This window comes from Apteryx mantelli, chromosome 3, assembly GCF_036417845.1.
Source record: "Apteryx mantelli isolate bAptMan1 chromosome 3, bAptMan1.hap1, whole genome shotgun sequence".
Taxonomy (NCBI): Eukaryota; Metazoa; Chordata; class Aves; order Apterygiformes; family Apterygidae; genus Apteryx; species Apteryx mantelli.
The window spans coordinates 122,810,011-122,828,625 of record NC_089980.1 but is presented as its reverse complement, the minus strand read 5'-3'; the positions used below and the strand labels follow the sequence as shown (position 1 = coordinate 122,828,625).

The window sequence follows — 18,615 nt, the reverse complement described above, 5'->3', positions numbered from 1 at the left end:
GGCACCGTGGCTGCCTCGCACACATCTGGCACGCCGGGCACTGCGGCTGCCTCTCGCACATCTGGCGCGCCGGGCCACCGTGGCTGCCTCTCGCACATCTGGCATGCCAGGCACCGTGGCTGCCTCGCACACCTGGCGCGCCGGGCACCGCGGCTGCCTCTCGCACATCTGGCATGCCAGGCACTGTGGCTGCCTCGCACACACCTGGTGCACCGGGCACCGCGGCTGCCTCTCGCACATCTGGCGCGCCGGGCACCGCGACTGCCTCTCGCACATCTGGCATGCCAGGCACCGTGGCTGCCTCGCACACACCTGGCGCGCCGGGCCACCGTGGCTGCCTCTCGCACATCTGGCGCGCCGGGCACCGCGGCTGCTTCTCGCACATCTGGCGCGCCGGGCACCGCGGCTGCCTCTCGCACATCTGGCGCGCCGGGCACCCGCAACTCGCACCTGGCGCGGGGGCCGCAGCGCTTGGCGGAACCCCTCGAGTGGGCTCGCGGCCCCGGGAGGCTGAGCAGGCAGAGCCGCTTTCCGCGGTGCTCGGCGCCGGCTCCCCCCCGCCGCGCCGCCCGCCGTCTCTGCCGCCGCCTGCCCGGGCGCTCGGCGCGGCGCGGCCGGCCGCGGGGCTCCGCCGGGACCTGCGCGGCCGCGGCCGCCCCCGCGCGGAAGGGACCCGCTGGCCGCGGCGCTGCCGCTCGCCGTCGCCTCCCTTTGCAGGCGAAACCTCCCGCCCCCGCTGCGCGGCTCCGGGCCGCTTCCCGCCGGCCGCCCCCGCCGTGAGGCTGTGCCGGCTGCGGGCGCCCTCCGCGGCGGCCGGGCCGGCGGCGGCGATGGGCAGCGGCAGCAGCCGGCGGCGGGGCCGGGGCGCGGCGGCGGCGGCGGCGGCGGCGGCGGCGGCGGCGGGCCGGGGCGGCGGCGCCCCCCGCGGGCCGGGCGCGGCGGCGGCGGCGGTGCCTCCCGCGGGCAGCGCGGCGGCGGCGGAGCGGGAGCTGCTGGAGACGGTGCTGGCGGAGTGCGAGGAGGCGGCGGCGCTGCCCGCCCCCGGGGCCGCGGGTCGCTGCGCGGCGGCGGGAGGCGGCGGCGCCGGGCCCCCGCCCGACCCGGCGGTAAGTGTCGGCCCCGGCCCCGGCAGCAGCCCCGGCGGCGCCCCCGGGAGCCGCCCGCAGCAGCCCCCGGGCACCGCGCGGGTCCCTCCGCAGACCCCTCCGGCCCCCACATCGGCACCCTGCGAAGCGGCCCTTCCTCGGCGAGGCTGCTTTACACCCTCTTCTGCATGTCTCCCATTCGCTCTGCAGCCCAGAGTCGCCTTCTGGTCCCGTCAGCAGCGCTAAGCCTTGGCTGTGTAAGCCCGTGGCGACACCCGCGTGAAGAGCAGCTGCGAGGCAGGGTCTGGCCTTTACTGTCCCCAGCCTACACCCGGCTGCCCTGGCTGATAGTAACTGATGTAGCCATTGCGTAGCCAAAATCTAAATTGCACTGAGTTGTCTTTTTCTTTGCTGGCAAATCATTCCTACAGCTGTTTAATCGCTGCTCTTCTTTCCATTCTCTCTCCAATTCAAGGAAAACATCCTTCTGGAAACAGAATGCCATCGTGGTCTCAGATTTCTCTGTGCTACTACTAAAAGTTGCTTTTAAATAATTTCACCTTTAGAAAACTTGTTGGCAATTCAGCATGAAAACCCTTTTTGTAAAAGTTTTAAGAAAAAAATGAAAGAAAGTAAGATTTGGAAATAGAAAAATAGCTGTTGTACTGTCATATACTTTCTTTGCTCTTTTAACTCCAAAGCCTCTTATAGCAAGAACTGGAGCTAAGTCCAGCACCGCTTTTTCCTCTGAGTGACTCTCGTATATGAACAGTCCTACTGACTTTCCCCATTTATCTTTACATACGGGAGTAAAGGCTGTTGTTGTCCATTTTTCTTCCATCTCTGCATGTGAGTATCATGGCTGGAATTTTTTAAAATAATAATTATATTATTCTGAAGCGATGTATATTCTTACTAAATACCTATCAAAAAGACAGTGCAGTTGCCCCCACCATGGAGTTAAGGGCTTCTCTTTTATAAAAATAAGTTGCAGGACAATATACCATGGCAGTAGATAGGAGTCAAATAAAGGCGACTGACAAACCTGGGCTTAGATGGCCGAGTGGTGCCTAGGTGGGTGCAGCGCAAAACTGTGCATCGTGTGAGTCAAGGGTCTTGCATGAATGTTTCCTCCTTGTCCAGCCGCCGCTGACGCCTCTTGTCCGTTTGGCACGGGAAGGACAGCTCACATCCCAGTAGGGCAGATGAGCCGTGCCTGAGGCAGGTGATAGTCAGGGTGGCCCCAGGCATGCTTTTTTGGCTTTAACTGTGCCAAAACTATTTTTGGTTTAACGGTTGCGTTCTGCAGAGAGGGAGGGCTACCAGCCAGCGATGAGAAACTCCCCAGTAAGCTGCAAGGCTGCACGTGCACTGTTAGCAGGTGGCGGGTAGCTACTCTGTTTTATATATCATTATACAAGTTACTCCAGCCCCAAAGGTATTACCCAGATTGTACAGACAGCCTTAGGTGCCCCAGTCAGGTTGAAGCCATTGAAGAAAGTGCCCTTTCATCTGCAAGGACAAGTAGTTTGAAAGACAGGGAAGAATTACCAGTGTTTTGCAAAGACAAAGAAGAAAAATCTTAGACTAGGACCATTTTCTGGCCAAACTTGAAGCTATTCTTAGTAGCATTTTCCCCCTTGAATCCAAGGCAGCCATGGTCCAGTTCAGAGAGCAGTCATGGCTTATAGTTCTGGCTCCTTGAGGCCTAAGAAGTCACTAGCCTGTAAGAAGGAGGGATGAAGCTGTTCACAACGCAAAGTTTTGATTGTTTGCTGGATGCAGTTTCGTCTTTTAGGTCATTGTGCAAGCTGCGGTCCCACCCGTCCCAGGAGGACAGCGCAGAGGTTTCTGGAAAGGGATATGAGGTTCATTGCGTCACTAGTTCCTTACTAGAAGTTTTGAGGGCAATTTCTCTTGATCTTGCCAGCTTCTTGGCCAGTAATTTGTACTTGCTGTCACATGATGGGAACTTCCTTCTCAGCTGTGCAAACCATGGGAAGGGTGAAGAGGAATATCAGTGAAGGAAGAAGGGCAGGTTGATTCAACAGAGCTAGTCGGGAAAAAATGAGGGAGGAGGAAAGGCAATGAGATGGCATCACAGCAGGAAAGTGAGATGAGAAATATAAGCAGTGAAGGAGCGGATCCTGTGCATTGAGCTCAGGGCTCCCGAGGCCTGGTAGGTAAGAGTTTGGGCCAGGTTAAGAGGAGACCTGCCAGCAAAGGGAGGTTGCTTGCAAGAAGGGATCAGCTCTTTGGTGTAGCTGTGATTTGCATCAATGTGTGTGTTTGCACCTGAACTTTGATGCGTTTTGTCATCCAGCAGAAAGCTGACAACACTGATCAGCAGTCAAGCCAGATGGCAAGGGCTGGTGAAAGGGAAACTGCTGTGTTTAAAGGCTTGAGCCAACTCCAGTACATTCAAATAGCGCTTAGGAGTGAGACGTGTAAAAGCACTTCTCAGCAGTGGGCTGGGATCCATACCCTGATGGGGAGCCTGAGCCCAGCTTGGAAGCAGACCCCACACCTCCTATCGGCATCAAATGTTCATTTTCAGGTTTGCCTGTGATTCCAGCTCCCCCCTCGGGAGACAGATGATTTTACATGCTATTTCTTTGTTTCTTTGCTCAACGCAGAAAGAATATTTGTGGTTTTGCAAATGCTTCCACAGCACAGAACAGGGTGGCAGCTCTCTGTGGAAACCAGGAGAGAAGCCGTGGCCTCAATCGTTTCACCACTGGTTTCCTGAAATGGAAAATCACACAGACATGCTAAGGTCTTGCTTTTAACAGCTTTTTCCACAGTGCTGTCGCTCCTTCTTACTGGAGACCAAATGTGATTACAGTAACTCAATCACCCCTACCGTAGTCCTGGAATTACACAGACAGGGTGTATTAGCGGTAGTCTAGAGAGATTGCCGTATATTTTCAAAATGCTGGTTAAGTCTTCAAAGCTTTGCCTATTTTTTCCAGCCAGATAAATGTGCTTTCTGCAGATCCCTGTGGTGCGGCGTCACCTCGTAGCTGGCTGGCCCGGCTCGTCTCCCCTCCTTCTTAGAGAGGGGCCGGATGCCAGGCCACATTGCAAACATGTACAGGGTTGTGTGGGCACATTTAATTTCATAACACATTAATTCCTTACAGGAACTCAAAAAGATTTTTTTTCCTACTCTTGTTAAAATATGCTTCCCGCTACAGAAATATGATCTTTCTAATTCAGTGCTGTTAGCAGTTTATTTCAGCATTTTCTTCCTGTTTGTATTAATGGTCAAAAATGCCCTTGAGTCAAGACATTCCCATTCCCTGCTCAGAGGACTATAAACAGTCATGTAGGGAGCAGTTCTCCACTGGCCAGGGCAACTTAAGGAAAGGTCTTTCCCACCTTCACATCTGGGACTTTGGGAACTTCAGATTAGGGCTAGGGGAGCAGCTCGATGAAAAACCCAAAGAAAGTCAGAGCAGTTCAGATTTCTGCAGTTTTACAGGTAATTTCCAGGTGTGGCTCTGGCAGTTACCAAGCAAAAGGTCTCTCTCTCTTTAACTTTAGTGTTCCTTCTTTTTTTAAGAGAGTCTAAAATTTCAGCAGAGTCCAGCAAACAGCTAGGTGTGCTGTCGCCCCCACCAGTATCGATGGCGCTTTCAGAGCTTGTCACCCTCCCAGCACAGCTGCATTGCAGCCGGACCTAGGAAACTGCTGCCTAGGTAGTTTCTTTTTCCCCAGCATCACTCTGCAGAGAGTGTGGGTCACTTCTGTCTAGAAACCATTCCTGACCTCAGCTAAACCCAGGGCATGCGCAGAATAGCTGAAAGCTGGTATTTTATTTAGCTGGGGAGGAAGAGCGTGGGAACGCCCCACATTCCTCCCACTTACCTTCCTCGGCGGGTTACCAGTTCCTTCGCCGGCCAGGGGATGCTGCTGCAGGCTGGAGCGAGGTGCCGCTGTGCAGGTGTGCAGTACTTTGCCTGCCTGGGGTTCAGCTGGGGCTCTGCTTCCCATTTTGTGTCTGCTTACACATTACCTAAGCAAGATTTTTGCCCGTGATAACTCCAGCCGTGGGTTCATGCGACGTTGTCTTCGGCAGGGATAACTGGCTTAGCCACCCGCATCGTGTGCTCGCGTCGCTGGAGGGTGCTGCCCTCCTGTTGCACCAGCACAGCCGCCTGAGCTGTCCTGTGGACTGGATCCACCTCCGAAGGAGGTGTTTTGAACTTCAGCTCAGATGGGTCCCCAGGTCCGATTTGCAGGGTGCTCCTACGAGCAGTTGGGCTGGCCCAGCTGAGGATGGGGCAGGCTGTGACATGGGAGCGGGGATGAATGTGTGTGAAGAGGGAGTGGGGAGGGTGGCCGTGCCGGACATCGGTGCTCCCACACGAGTATGGCATTACAAAGCCACAGCCCGTGCTGGCTCCGGTGACACCGTGCTAGAGGGATGAGCCTTCTCGGAGGTAACCACGCTCCGCCGTAGGCGTTGCAGGTGGCTCGGTCTCTCTAGGCTCCCCTGTACACGACGGGCTGCTCAGGGCCTCAGGGCTACGTCCGTACCGGTAAACAAGACGGCAGCAGCTGCCCAGCACCGGCCCCCGTGGGCTGCCCTGCTGCATTGCTGGAGTGGGCCCTGGCATGGTTTTGGCCTGGGCCACTCTCCCAAATAACGCTCGGGCATGGTTCAAGGACCAGCACAGGACCAGGACCATCCGAGATAGGCAGCGTGTGTTTGGCTAGTTTTGGAGGCTATGATATTTTTATAGTTGAGTCACAGTACCTTAAAGTTCACTGGTTTCGGTGTAGCGCAGAGGGGCTGCTCAGAGCTGCTGAAGGTGTGCAGCTGTGCAACTAGCACATCAGCCCAGCGATCCCAGAGAGAGGGCTTTCTGCGAGGCCGGCTCACCCTCGCTGTGCGATTGCCAGGTGTGACAATGGGGAACGGCGGGGCGCTGGGGTGGAAGGGGCAGCAGGACCACCTCTGGTGGCCACCGCTCTGGCTTAAGCATGGCAGCACCCTGCACCCCGAGAGCGTTGACTCGTGCACCAGCGAAGAGCAATAGCTCCTGCTCCCAGCCCTCTACCCTGCCTTGCTCCCGGGGCTGCAGCCCAAACGTAAGGGACAGCTGACTTGTATGTGCAACAATGTTTAGACCACTGTAGCTCACATTTCATTCTGTTAAATTAAACTGGAAACCAGGTGAATTTAATATCCCAGCCCTTAAACTGAAGCAATTCAGGAGCTATTTATTTCATACACAGCTCATCCATCCCTGCTGCAGAGGCCGCACCACGTGGCAGAGGGACAGAGCGGCAGCGAGGGACGTGAACCTCTTCAGCTGTCCCACCTGCACCTGGTGCTGCCCAGCCCCACGTGAAGTCAGGGACACGCAAAGGAAGGTGTTGGTCCTCGCTCTGGGGCTGCACTGCTTCGTGTCAACAGACCCCATGCTAGGAGTAGGGTGGAAAGCAAGGAGCCGCACTGTGTTCTGGATGAGTAATAAAAAGATGACTGCAAGCTGCAGAAATGAGAAGCTGACTTCATTTATCTCTTAACAGCGGCTAGGCCAAACAGGCCAGCAATTACCCATTTAGCTGCAGGCTAGGAACCCACTAATATTAAAGTATTGTCAAGTGTGCACCATATTAACCTGCATAAAGGACTGATACTAATTATCTGCTGAACTTGCAACATAGACATTACAGCAATCCTGAGCAGGCGGGGTGGGGTTGGGTTTTATTATGTCTAACGCGACATGCTGCGCTCCACATCCTGCTGGCCGCTTGCATCATCACGTCGCTTTGTCATCTCAAATCTCTGCATTGCTGGCCCATCTTGGATGAATTAGAAACAGCTCCTGAAACACGGAGATTTTGAAGGAGGTGGAAAAGCATAGACTGGAGTTGCCTTGATTTTTACTCCCCCACAGTTTTTCTTGATGCACTAGATTAAAATGTCAGTTGAGATCTACCTGTGCCAATGCGGCCTTCTCTTGGGAAATAAGTGTTGTTGCTGACAGATCCCTTGGAGAAGGTGGGAGCTAATTTTGCACAGAGAAGCAGATTTTGCTAACCAGAGCTGCTCTGTCCTGATGACTAATTAATTCTGTCTTCCACCCACACACCACGTACAGCTCGTAAGGTGGAGGAGTCAGCCACAAGGGGAAAAAAAAAGGGCAACCTACTGTACAATTCAAACCCCTCCCTAAAATGATCCAAACCCATCCTTTGCCCAGAAGTGCTGGAAGATGGGTTCTCACTGCGGGAAGAGCAGAACCAAAGCACTGCTCGACAGCGCTGTCCCCCCTAGTGCTCGGGGTGAATGCTGTGGTTTGCCCAGTGGAGGGGAGCGGAGGAGGCAGCCAGCGGGCCAGGACGAGGGCCGCGCTGCGCAGCTGGGTGCGCTCCCAGGAGCCGGCCGCAGGAGCTCGGCGCTGCTTCCCTCCTGGCATCGCAGTGAGGGACTACGGCTTGCTTTTGTCAGTTGTGGGAGATATTGCCAAGAAACGATGCTAAATAACCAGAAGGGAACTCTATTTATTCCCCATCAGCTTTCTCACATAGCCTCATCACCACTTTGATCCAAGGAGCTGTTTCCAGAACACTTCAGGCTATTCCAGAGAAAACAAATTTGTTGCCAAAGAGCGGGGGCTCCTCTGAAAGGCAGTGCACTTGGTTTTGAAAGGCATCAAAAGATGCTGCAGGTCTTTGGTAGAGATTCAGTTTGCAGTTTTAAGCAAGCAGCTGGGATGCGAAAGAACATGGAAAGCAGATGCCTTTCCCAGCTCCAGAAATGGAAACTACTTGGACCCAACTAGAAAAGGCTTCATCCCTTGCTGTGAGAGAGATGTCTTTGCTGCAATCCAACTCACCAACTCAAGCATAGGATCTGGAGATGACCGCGGCAGCACAAAAGCCACCCAAGAAATGGGGGAATTGAAGTTTGCTGCCAAGGGTCTATCTGCCTCACAGTATCTGAGCCAGCTTTAGTTTAAGCCTCAACTCCAGGCCATCTGCATGAGCAGCAGCTAAAGGGGAAGTGTAGTGAAAACATCTCCCCTCCAATTAAAATCAGGTGGTTGCAGTTGCTTCCACACTGCTCCATTGCCTTCCCCTTTTTTGTGCAGAAAAAACAATCTTCTCCTATCTTCCATGCTGATGAAACAACTTTTCTCTTTTACTTTCTGGGTGCTAATGCCTTACTTTCATTCTGCTCATTACCCCTTTAATGTCTGTTAGTGTCATCGTGAGAAGGAGGATAACCTGTATGAATCAGGCCCACCAGATTCGGGACTGCACAGAAAAAATTAGGACAATAGAAAAAGAAGGACAGCTTAGAAAAAAATAATGGCAAGTCAAAATGGGTCTAGTTATGTGCAAAACCATGATCATCGCCCCTCCCCCTTACCTCCCGTGAAAGTACAGTAAGGAAGCCCAAAAAGATGAAAGTGATATTTTTTCAGTAGCACTTTGCATTTGGCCTGGCTGCAGTGATTTCATTTTATTACCAGTCTGATTCGATGCGCTCAAGTGGGCACAAGGTCTGATCATCTTCCCATTTTAAATACCACTAGATTTGGCTTTGGCTGGCCCCATTGATGTCCCAGTTGACAGCTCTAGGATTGCAGCATATGAAATGTGGATATTTCGCCTCCAGACCGGATCATTTCAGCAAGCATTGTGGCTGGTGCATTGTGAGTGCTTTACAGCAGGAAAACTGTCTCGTCAGATGAAAAGAGTTAGGTCCACACTCCCCAAACTTACTTGATTACCAGGTCTTTTTATACTGCTACCTCCTGATTTGTGTAGTGCATATTCACAGGAAATTTGGAAGTTTAATCAGGTAACATGCAGTGATTTCACTTCCATGGCCTGAAGCTGCTCAGGTGCCTTGGATGCTAAAACAGAGTTAGCAGCACTACTGTTAATACAGGAGACTCTCTTGCCTGTGTTGTCTTCATAGAGGCTGTTCAGGGGTATAAACCAGTGCAGATATGGCCCATTAGAGACGAAGGTAACTTTAAAGTAATATAATGGAAGTATATGATGCTCTGACATTTGTTCTTTTCAAGGCCTTATTGTCAAGAAGCCTGCCAGACCCAGAGAATAACAACGTCAACAATGAGTAAGTAACCCGTGCTTTCATTTCCCAGCTTATGTCTTTCGTTATCATCATGGCTAAATGCTGGTCTGCTCTGCAGCGTGCACTGGTGACTCAGGGCATAGAAAGCTCCTTCCACCTTGCGTTCTCAGACTCCCCCACCCACAGGCAGCTGCGCATACCGATTTCCCCAAATGCCCTCCCGCATGGCTCCGGGCCAGGCTGTGGTCCCTGGTCCTGCAGAGGGGAGGGCTTTCTCCAGCTGGCGGCCGGAGCACTGGGGTGCAAGGGTCTGGGGCAGCACGAGCTGGAAGGGGGGAAGCAGAAGCAGGCAAAGCTAGTCCTGCATACCTCCTGCTGCGCAAAAGACGAGAAGCGGAAATGGCATCAAATTGTTTATAGTCCTAAGTATTCTTCCCCAATTAAAAAAATACAGAGCTGTGCTGCCTGAAGACATCCAGGCTCCAACTTAAGTGCGGTGCAGAGATTCATTCCTGGGCATGAGTAATGCAGAATTAGGAAGCCCGCATGTCACAAAGTCATCTGGCAGGAGCTGTGCAGAAAACCGGGGAGGAGTGCTCCAATGAGTAGCTCAGGCCATGATTCACCCACAGGTCTCCTATGGACTCTGCAGCATGTATGGAAAGAGGAAAACATCTCATTCCTCCCCAGGAATCATAAGGGTAAAACCCAGGATAAGCTCCCATACTACAACTGTTAGAGACACAAGAGTCCCTCTAGATTGGGGAAAGGGGGGGACATACTGCATTGGGTGTCAAAGAAAAGAAACCTGAAATCATCTTTCCAAAAGCAAAGGCAACAGTGCAGACTGCGCCTCTAAATCTGCCTGCAGCAAAGAGCAATGGGAACAGTTCGATGTGCATGTTAAAGAAACCCGGATGAAACTAAAAGGCTTAAAATACTGTTTTAAGCTGTCATCTCCTTACGCTAAAGAGCAACTCTTCGAAATGTTAAGCTCTTTCTGACTGTCATACAGCCCCGTTCCTCCTGAAGCACTCGCGGGCAGACTAATCTGAAAATCCCAGCTGTCAGGCTGTGTGACCTACTAATGCCAGGCAGCGCCAATGGGTGCAACAGGCGAGCTCACGCATCAGCCGCCGTCCCCCTCCCTCCTCGCCCTGACGGGACCGCTGATCTCCGGAGTGCTCGGGAAGCGGGGCTCCCCTCTGCTTTCCCGACGGCTGGCAAGGCTGCGGCAAGGCACGGGGAGCTCTCGCTGTGAGCGTAACCGCTCCTGAGCTCCACCGCGGCCTCACTGGCCTCTGCACTGCACTGCACTGCACTGCACTGAGCAGTGCTTGTCCTCTGAGGGCTCTCAAGCCCTGCCAAGGTCGCCGCCATCCCCCCGCTGAGCTTTGCAGTCCGAGGTGCTCGCTGACCCCTATCATCCCCTGCCAGGCACTTCCTGCTCTCTCCCTATTTGACATGCAAAGGGAAGACCTGGGAGTTCAATATACAAAATATCGCTAACAGAAATCTGACTGTCTTACAAATAAGAGCCCAAATATACCCAGGTGAGGTGTTATGCGATGGAAGAACAGTGGGCAAAAACAGCTGAAACTGGTTTCAGGTCTGGGATGACAAAGCAGGAGCTTATTTTCATTTATAGTGCAAGGGGATAACATTTCCTTTATACCCACTCCAGTGCAGCGTAACATGCCCTTAACACCCACGACATGTAGGACCGCAATTTCTACTGGCAAGAACTACATGCAAACACTTTTTGGAATTGCCTGAGCACCTCAACAAAACAATATAGTTTTGTTGAAGGAATCAAATCGCATCAAGCCAGAGAGACAGTGTTTAATCTGTGTAGATGTCTCATCCATCGCAGTACCGATTTCTGTAGCTAGGGTTACTCTAGGTAAACACGGATGTTACAAGCACCAAAATCAGCCTGGCCTTGATAGGATTGCTGACTGAAGAAATACCCATAGAACCAGTTACAGAAGAAATAAATGTCGAGCAGGGAGAAAATAAGTAGATAAGGAGGCTTAATATTAAGAGAGCAGTCACGTGAGATAGGTGCAGACCTACAGTACTGCAAAGCTGCAGGGCAGCAGAGACGAGGCAACATCCATCAAATGGGGAAGGGATGCCTGAAAACTTGTGGCCACTGTTTTTGTGGGGGATACATATTGCTAATTTTTTAATATTCGGGCTAAGAGCATGTGTGACACCACATAAGCATCTAAAACAGGCACTAATAAGTATCTTCCGAGTGCATGGGAATATAACTGTGTGTATTCTTTATGGTATTGTGCTACTTTTCACCCCACCACAGTTGTTCTGTGAACCACTCTAATATCTGGTAGGCTGCAGGCTGGTTGATACGGCCCAGGAATGGTTATGATGATCTTATAATTGCTCCCAACACTTGTGTTACTAGCAGAGTTAGCGAGACATTGTTTTGACCCATTTTTCAGTTGCAAGGGCTTCAGAAGGCATTTTAATGATTAATCCTGGACTTTCCCATCCTCAGAAAAATGATAAAAAAACAGTGGCCTAGATGCATCCCACCTAATTTTTAGGCACTTACTTGAGGTTTCTGCCAAGGAGCTTGTCACCCTGACTGCCCTGTTAGGGACATTGTCACCAGACCCCACAGCAGGGAGCTGCCCAGCACCATGGCCCATGGCAGGATCTCGGCACTGCCATCCATCCCCACCACTGGGGAGGCTGGCAGATCACACCTGACATGTTGCTCCAAGATTGTTTTGCTCACTTTTGGTCCAGTTTTGCCCTTTGCATTCACTTCTTCTCATTGCATAGTTCATTGTCTTTTCATTAAAAAATTCTTCTTCCCCTTAATAATCTCAGTACACAGAGAGGCCTTTAGCTGAAGTAGAGCACATTTCTTGCTTTCCTCCTTCCTAAATTGCTTTGCTCTACCCCCTTAAATCACTTTTATTGCTGCTTTCTAGACTCCTTCCAAGTTGTTAATAACTTTTTAGTAATGAGATACCCAGAAGTCTGCACAGTAATCCTGATGGAGTTGCATTAGCCTTTTTTTCTTTGCTGTCCTATCACGCTGCAAACTCCCCTCTCATATGCTTTCCAGTTAGCTCTTTTCCTCTCAGCATTACTGCTTTTCAAGTTTCTCGCCCCCCTCAGAACAGCTGGGTTTTGAGTAATTTTCCCCTCAATGTACTGACCTGTTATTTTCCAAATTGGAAAGTCTAACAGCCCTCTGTTGTACTGAACAGGCAGCTCTTTGACCTGATTGCAATCCCCCCCATCTCCAGACCTGACTGCTGCATAGATCAGAGCAGTGAGGGGCCTCCTCTGCTTCTGGAGCAGCTGGTTGCTCCAGGCTTCATCTGGTCAGGTCTTGAAAACTTCCAAGGATGGAGGCTGCACAGCCCTGTCGGGCAGCCCGTCCCACTGCTTGGTGGCCTCATGGTGGAATCCAGACAGCACCTCTCATTTTTCAATTTATTTCAGTTTTTCCCTATTAAATAATACAGAATTTTGCCAGAACACTAGAAAGAACGTGAGCAGCAACTTGCTTTTCCCCCTTTCTCTTTGCTCATGAAATAAAAATAGCTTTGTTTTTCCTGCTAAATTCTGGGATCTGTATAGTAGGGGGCTTTTTGCTTTTGTCTTTTTAGAAGCACTTGCATTTTTCAGTAAGGTTGAATTTTACCTGGAGATTTTCTCCCCTGCTTAAAGGTCACCATACAGACCAAGGCATCAAGAATAATTAACAATGGGAAATTATGTAATCCCTGAGAAAACAAAGAATCTTCTGTGGGTGTGCAAGCAAGCTGCCAAGGTCTCTGCTTCTAATTCATCACATAATATAAAATTAGTTTAAGGATTGTCACAGCACAGAGTTTAGTCAATAAATCGTGTGCCAGTCATGTGTTTAAGTCAGATTTCTACATTTCCTTTTCCTGATTCTTACAAAGAATTTGCTTTGCAACTGCTGCTGTACGTTTCTAGCTCTTAGACACTGATTTTAAGCCTTCTTCCCAGCTTCTTACTCTCTTTGCTGCAGTGGAAACCAGATTGCTCACAGTCTGTCAGAAGAAGGTAGATGAACGAAGGAATAAACAGAAGAGTCCTCTTGCTAAATCCTCTGTGCTGCCATTTATGGCTCTGCCAGTGGACCTAGCGATCAAGGGCACCATGCAATGTAAATACGTGGGGGAACCCACATGACCCAGCTGCTATGCCAGCTGGTAGCCAGGTGGCTCCAGGAAAAACATAAAACTATTTCTGACGGCTGTAGGCCATGGCACTGACACAGCTAGGTCGGATCAGCTGGACTTTCTGTCTTTCTGTCCTAGGCAGATAAGAACATAAAGATGCAATTAAATTGGTCTAATTTATTCTGAGGTGACAACAGTGCGACATTGACTCCTGCCTGTTTCAGAAACCTTATGGATATTCCCTTGCCCAAGGAGAACAATTCTGGACTATCATAGAAGACTAACAGTTTCTGAAAGCATCACTCATGTATGACAAAGTTTCCTTAGAAAAACATTTCAGCATTTCAGAGCTCTTTTCTTTGACTCTACATTTACTTACCTGCTTTTGGGCAGCTCCTTTGATTTCATCTAACGGATAGGCCCTCAGTTTTTTCACCAAAGGATGCTAATGACCAAATTCATCCCAGCTGCAAGACCATTTTCCTCATCCTTAGAGAAATGCTAAGTGAACAGATACTAAATAATGAGTCTCATTGGCTGGGTCAGAGTTAGAACCATGCTGTTGGCTATGAATGGATCTATTCTTAGGCAACTACCTGCCATACAAGATCATTTTTTTCTTGCTTATTTGGTCTCCATCATTGGATGGCCACATAGTAAACCCACCAAGTTAGAGGTCTATAAAAGTGTATCACTATCCAAGTTCCTTCAAATGAATCATGCAGCTCAGCAAAACCCACACACAGATACCAGAACTGGGAGATGTTTGTTCTGTCTGCTGAGAACAAAATCTTTGTGTTCTGACTTCTGCTCTTGTGCACTCCCTCTTAGCATTTGCATCCACTCAGCTTTGCAAACCTTTATACGTTAACCTTTGGTCAACTAGCAGGACAAACATTGTCCCTCTTTAAGGGAGAAGGGAAACTGATAAAAGCATTGCTAGCATGAGTTTGCAGCCAACCTGGTGAGAATCAGGGCCTTAGGTTAGATATAGCCTTCGGCTAGTGCCCCTATTCCACATCTGAACTTCATCCATCAATTCACATGGTGTGGCACAGCGCTATACGGTTCAGATTTACCAACGCAAGTCTCAACTAGTCCAACACCTCAGCATTACCCATTTCATGGAGCAACGTGCCCAAACTTCCAGTATGAACCTGAAGGCCCAGGTTTCTTGCCTTGCAGTTCCCCATAAGGTCAAGGCAACACAACCTGCTTGTCAGCTGTCATGCTGCTGTATTCTCCCTTGAGTCCTGGAGGGCAAGATAAAATAGACCTATCTGATAGTGTGAACTGCAGTGGTCGAAATCTGCAGAAGACTTTTCACTGTTTTTTCTCATGCAGAGAAAGAAGAGATTCTCGCACAGAGAATCTATTGATTTTCATTGTACCAGACATAAACCATCTCTGAAAATACCAATGAAAAAACATTCCAGTTCTCTTCTGAATCTTATGTCAGACATCACTCACCTGAGAATTACATTGACATGAAAATAAATATAAGCCATAAGAGCAGGTTGAGGAGGCCAAGTTCATTTTTTGGTTGGAACTGAAATCTCTTATTTAACCAGTTGAAGACAAGAAAATATAGCCAAATCCCTGGAGTGCTGCAGTGATTCAGGTGGAGCAAATTCGGCGTATGACCTCACTTTTTTGGGCCCAGCATTCTATAAAATTACCTAACTTCTATCTCCATATCTTAAAAGCAGAAATACAAAATACCAAAGCACTAGAAATGCAAGCCATTCTTACCAGTGATAGGCAGGCTTCTTGAGAGAGCAGACAGCCACAGGACATACAGATCATGGTGTGATACAAAAGAAAAACCCTTTCCACATAAAACCTAAAACTAGTAGCTAGCATAAAGGTATGCAGTGCTTTAATTAGGCCTTGAACAAAGTTGACCAAAGGATTACGGGAGTTTGATCTGGAGCATTGTAAAGGCTTTACTATAATGAAGACACAGAATAAAATACATGGCAAGTGATAGTAAATGTCAGCAAGTGATATGTTTGTGGGTTATGAAAAATAGAGGTGTTGTAGTATTTGTGTCTCAGCAAGCCATGCGTGTTTCACTTTTTCCATTCACAAAAAATGAAATAAGGTTCTTCTTGTGCCTTCAGAGCTTGATTTTCTCTCATAACAACAATAACTGATTCCTTTAACCAGCAGGTGCTCACAAGGAAATAACAAGAAGCCTGAGAGGCGATCCACAATATTGTATGATTACTCTGAGGAGGAGCTCATGGCAAGTATTGAGCGAGAGTATGGCCACTGAATCTAATCCCACATGATGAGAACTTGAAGCACGTTTCTGGAGGCCCAGCTGGAGCAAAACTACTGCTAACAAAATAACCCCTCATGCAGTGAGACAGCATGAAAGAGGTGCAAAAGGCAAGCAAAGAATGAGAGGCAACACGACTGCTCAGGAAGCTTGGAAGAGCATTTGAAGAAAGCCTCCCTGACCAATTCTGACTGAGAACATGGAGCATCCTCACCAGCTGCTGAGTCTGTGCAGCTGGAAGAGGGACCACGACATCTTGTAAATCAATATTTAAGAGCTCATTTCTAAATGGCATTTACATATGAGGATTTACTAGAATGTAAGTAAGTGTTGAGACATGGTGCTTTGGAGGAAGGCTTTTTTGTCTTAGCAGAAAAAAATGTAGCAAATTGAGATCTCACTTAAGGGGATGTTGCATAAAATTCGTGTTCCTGCCACTTAAGAAAGATGGGCCAAATTCACTTCTTTTGCCATGCAGGCCTCAGTTCCAGGTCTGAATTTGGCAACGTATCCTTGAAAAGGGTTGCCAGTATGGGAAATAAAAGGAAAAGGGGAGCAAATCTCCAATTCAAAATGTATGTAGTATAATTCAAGAGTTCAAATCCCACTACTTAGGCAAATGAGGCTCTGGGGACCGAACAGGGAACCTAAGATTTGTACAAAGAGCAGAAGAGCCCCGGCTTCCTCCTGCTCACAGCAGCATCCTGGAGATGCGTGGCTGCAGAGAGTCAGAGTCCCGACCCCTTCAGGGCAAGATCCTCCCAGAGATTTCTTCCCAGCTGGCTCCTTGGCATGGATCCACCAGAGAAAACAGGAGGCAAGTCTCCAGTGCCTCCCCTCTGTACTTGTTCATCATCTGGTTTGAGACAGAGTGGCACACTATGGTAGAGCAGTTGTTTGCAATCAGTTCTCTGTGTTCAGAATTATCATTCCTGCCTTTCCCATATATTTCTTTTCCTTAGCAGTTAACCTAGAAGAAAAATCACTACATTTTATCTTTAGAGGACTGAAAAGTAAAATGAAAAGTCTGAAACTCCAAAGAAAATAATACATTTTCAGTGCTCACTGACAGCAAAGCCTGGTATTTTAATGTTTCTGCCTTTATTTTACCTGCATCTTAACGTATTATGAGTAGCTGCTTATTATCAGAAGTAGAAAAATATCTTATTTCTGTCCTCAGATGAAACATAAAACACATCAGATGAAGTCTTCACATATACTACATAAATGCAAGAGGAAATAGCAGGACACATCTTAAGATGTTGTATTTTGACTTCTCCTTTGTAATTCCTGATATCTATGAAACAGAAATAAATGTATCTGTATTCTATGTAACCCTTAGTAAAGGCATAAAATGTCATTTTGAAAAAGGCTTTCCTTTTGACTGTTATTTTTGCATGCAAATATCCAGTGAACTTTGATTTGTCATTGAATGGTCTTATTTCCCCAAAGAGAACTCTAATTTAGTCATTTACTCAAATTACAAAAAGAGGAACTTCCATTCCTTTACTTGACTCTCCTTGCCTATGTGATAGATCAGGAACACTTATGTCATACATGGCCCAGAGGCCTAGTGAATCATTGTACAATATTTGCAGAGAATAAGCGAAACAGAGGATGGCAGGAGGGATGCCATGGGCAGATACCAGAACACAGAGCTGTAAACCAGTTTGGAAATGAGGCATTGCTCCAAAACATTCTGGCACACATACTCACATGCTGATTATCTTCTCTGCAGCAGCCTCAGCACGACTGAACCTCAGCTTTCTGAAAGCTCGGATGCTGCCCCATCACTCAGCAGCAAAGCTTGGCAGAAGCTAAGGCAGAAAGGGCAGAAGAAAGGAAATTAGTCTTCCATGGAGCCTGTGAGTTTAGTGACAAGAGCTCCCATCACATTGGCCATGGGTCTTCAATACCTCAGACCCCTCAATACCAGTGACCCAGAAAGAGCTCCTAACAGAGAGCACATGTCCTTGCATAGCTTGGGGTAAGCAGGGTGGTGCCTCTGGGGTAAGAACCCTCCTGGAAAAACATAACTTCAAATGACAGCACTTTATTTTTCAGTAGGAAAGTCATTTTTAGACATGTGAGTATCTCCAAACTGCGACAGGAATGCTGCTCATTTCTCTGCACTGCGTCAGGAGTCAAGGGCCAGATTTCACATAGCTTATGTTAGTTTTCAGCAGCTCTCAAAGACCTACTGGGGTGAACAGAACATGCTTGTGTGGAGAACAGCAAAAACACAGGAAACCTCCTGATGCTGGTGCTGTAGGCGACTATGATTCTCCATACACTGTCTCGCCTTTAATCATTGTATTGTTTTAGATTTCCATTCAATCCGAATTTCCTTCTTTAGGCCAGGACCTTTCTTGTGCAGAGCTGCCAGGAGTCACTGGTGCGTGTGGGGAGGTACCGAAGCAGATCGGTTGCACCGTCCCGTTCTGAGGCAGTGAAAGCACGTTGCTGTACTCTCAAGCAGCCTCCAGGGATACAGTAAAACAACAACGCTGAAGGAAAGCACGGCTCCTGCCACACGGCACTGTGACACGAAGAGGCCTGCCCCCTCTGCAGCTGGCCTCCCGCGCGGTGCCAGCTCTGTCCTGTAACGTGGCACAGCTGGGAGCCGGGCCTTTGCGCCTGAGTCCTCCTCTTCACAGTGTCACTTTGCCTGGGCCCTGCCTCCCCCAGTCTGGTTTTCCTCTCTGAGGCTGCATGTGGTAACCAGTCCAGGGAACAGTTCTAAAACCCACTTCAAACTGTCTTAAAGTAAAGCCTGTTTTAAATATTTTGCAGAAAGTGACTGATTTAAAAATCATCCAAAGCTGAACATATTCTTGTCAGGCTGAAAGAAATTTCTCTTGACTAGACATAGCAAACCACTAAACTTCTTTATGAAATCAGACAGCTCACAAAATAACCAAAGGACGAGCATGTTTTTGCACTCAGAAGGAAGGTGTGGCGGGGTTCACAGCTAACATTGTAATAGCA

At 49.1% G+C, this 18,615-nt stretch overlaps 1 long non-coding RNA gene across 1 annotated transcript; it reads left to right on the top strand.

Annotated features, from left to right (window-relative positions):
- The first annotated feature begins 939 nt into the window (after nucleotides 1-939).
- Nucleotides 940-16,997, top strand: LOC106494737 (uncharacterized). The gene is made up of 3 exons (XR_010883912.1): nucleotides 940-1,106; nucleotides 9,140-9,192; nucleotides 15,513-16,997. It is a non-coding gene; the product is annotated as an uncharacterized lncRNA (long non-coding RNA).
- Nucleotides 16,998-18,615: the final 1,618 nt, after the last annotated feature.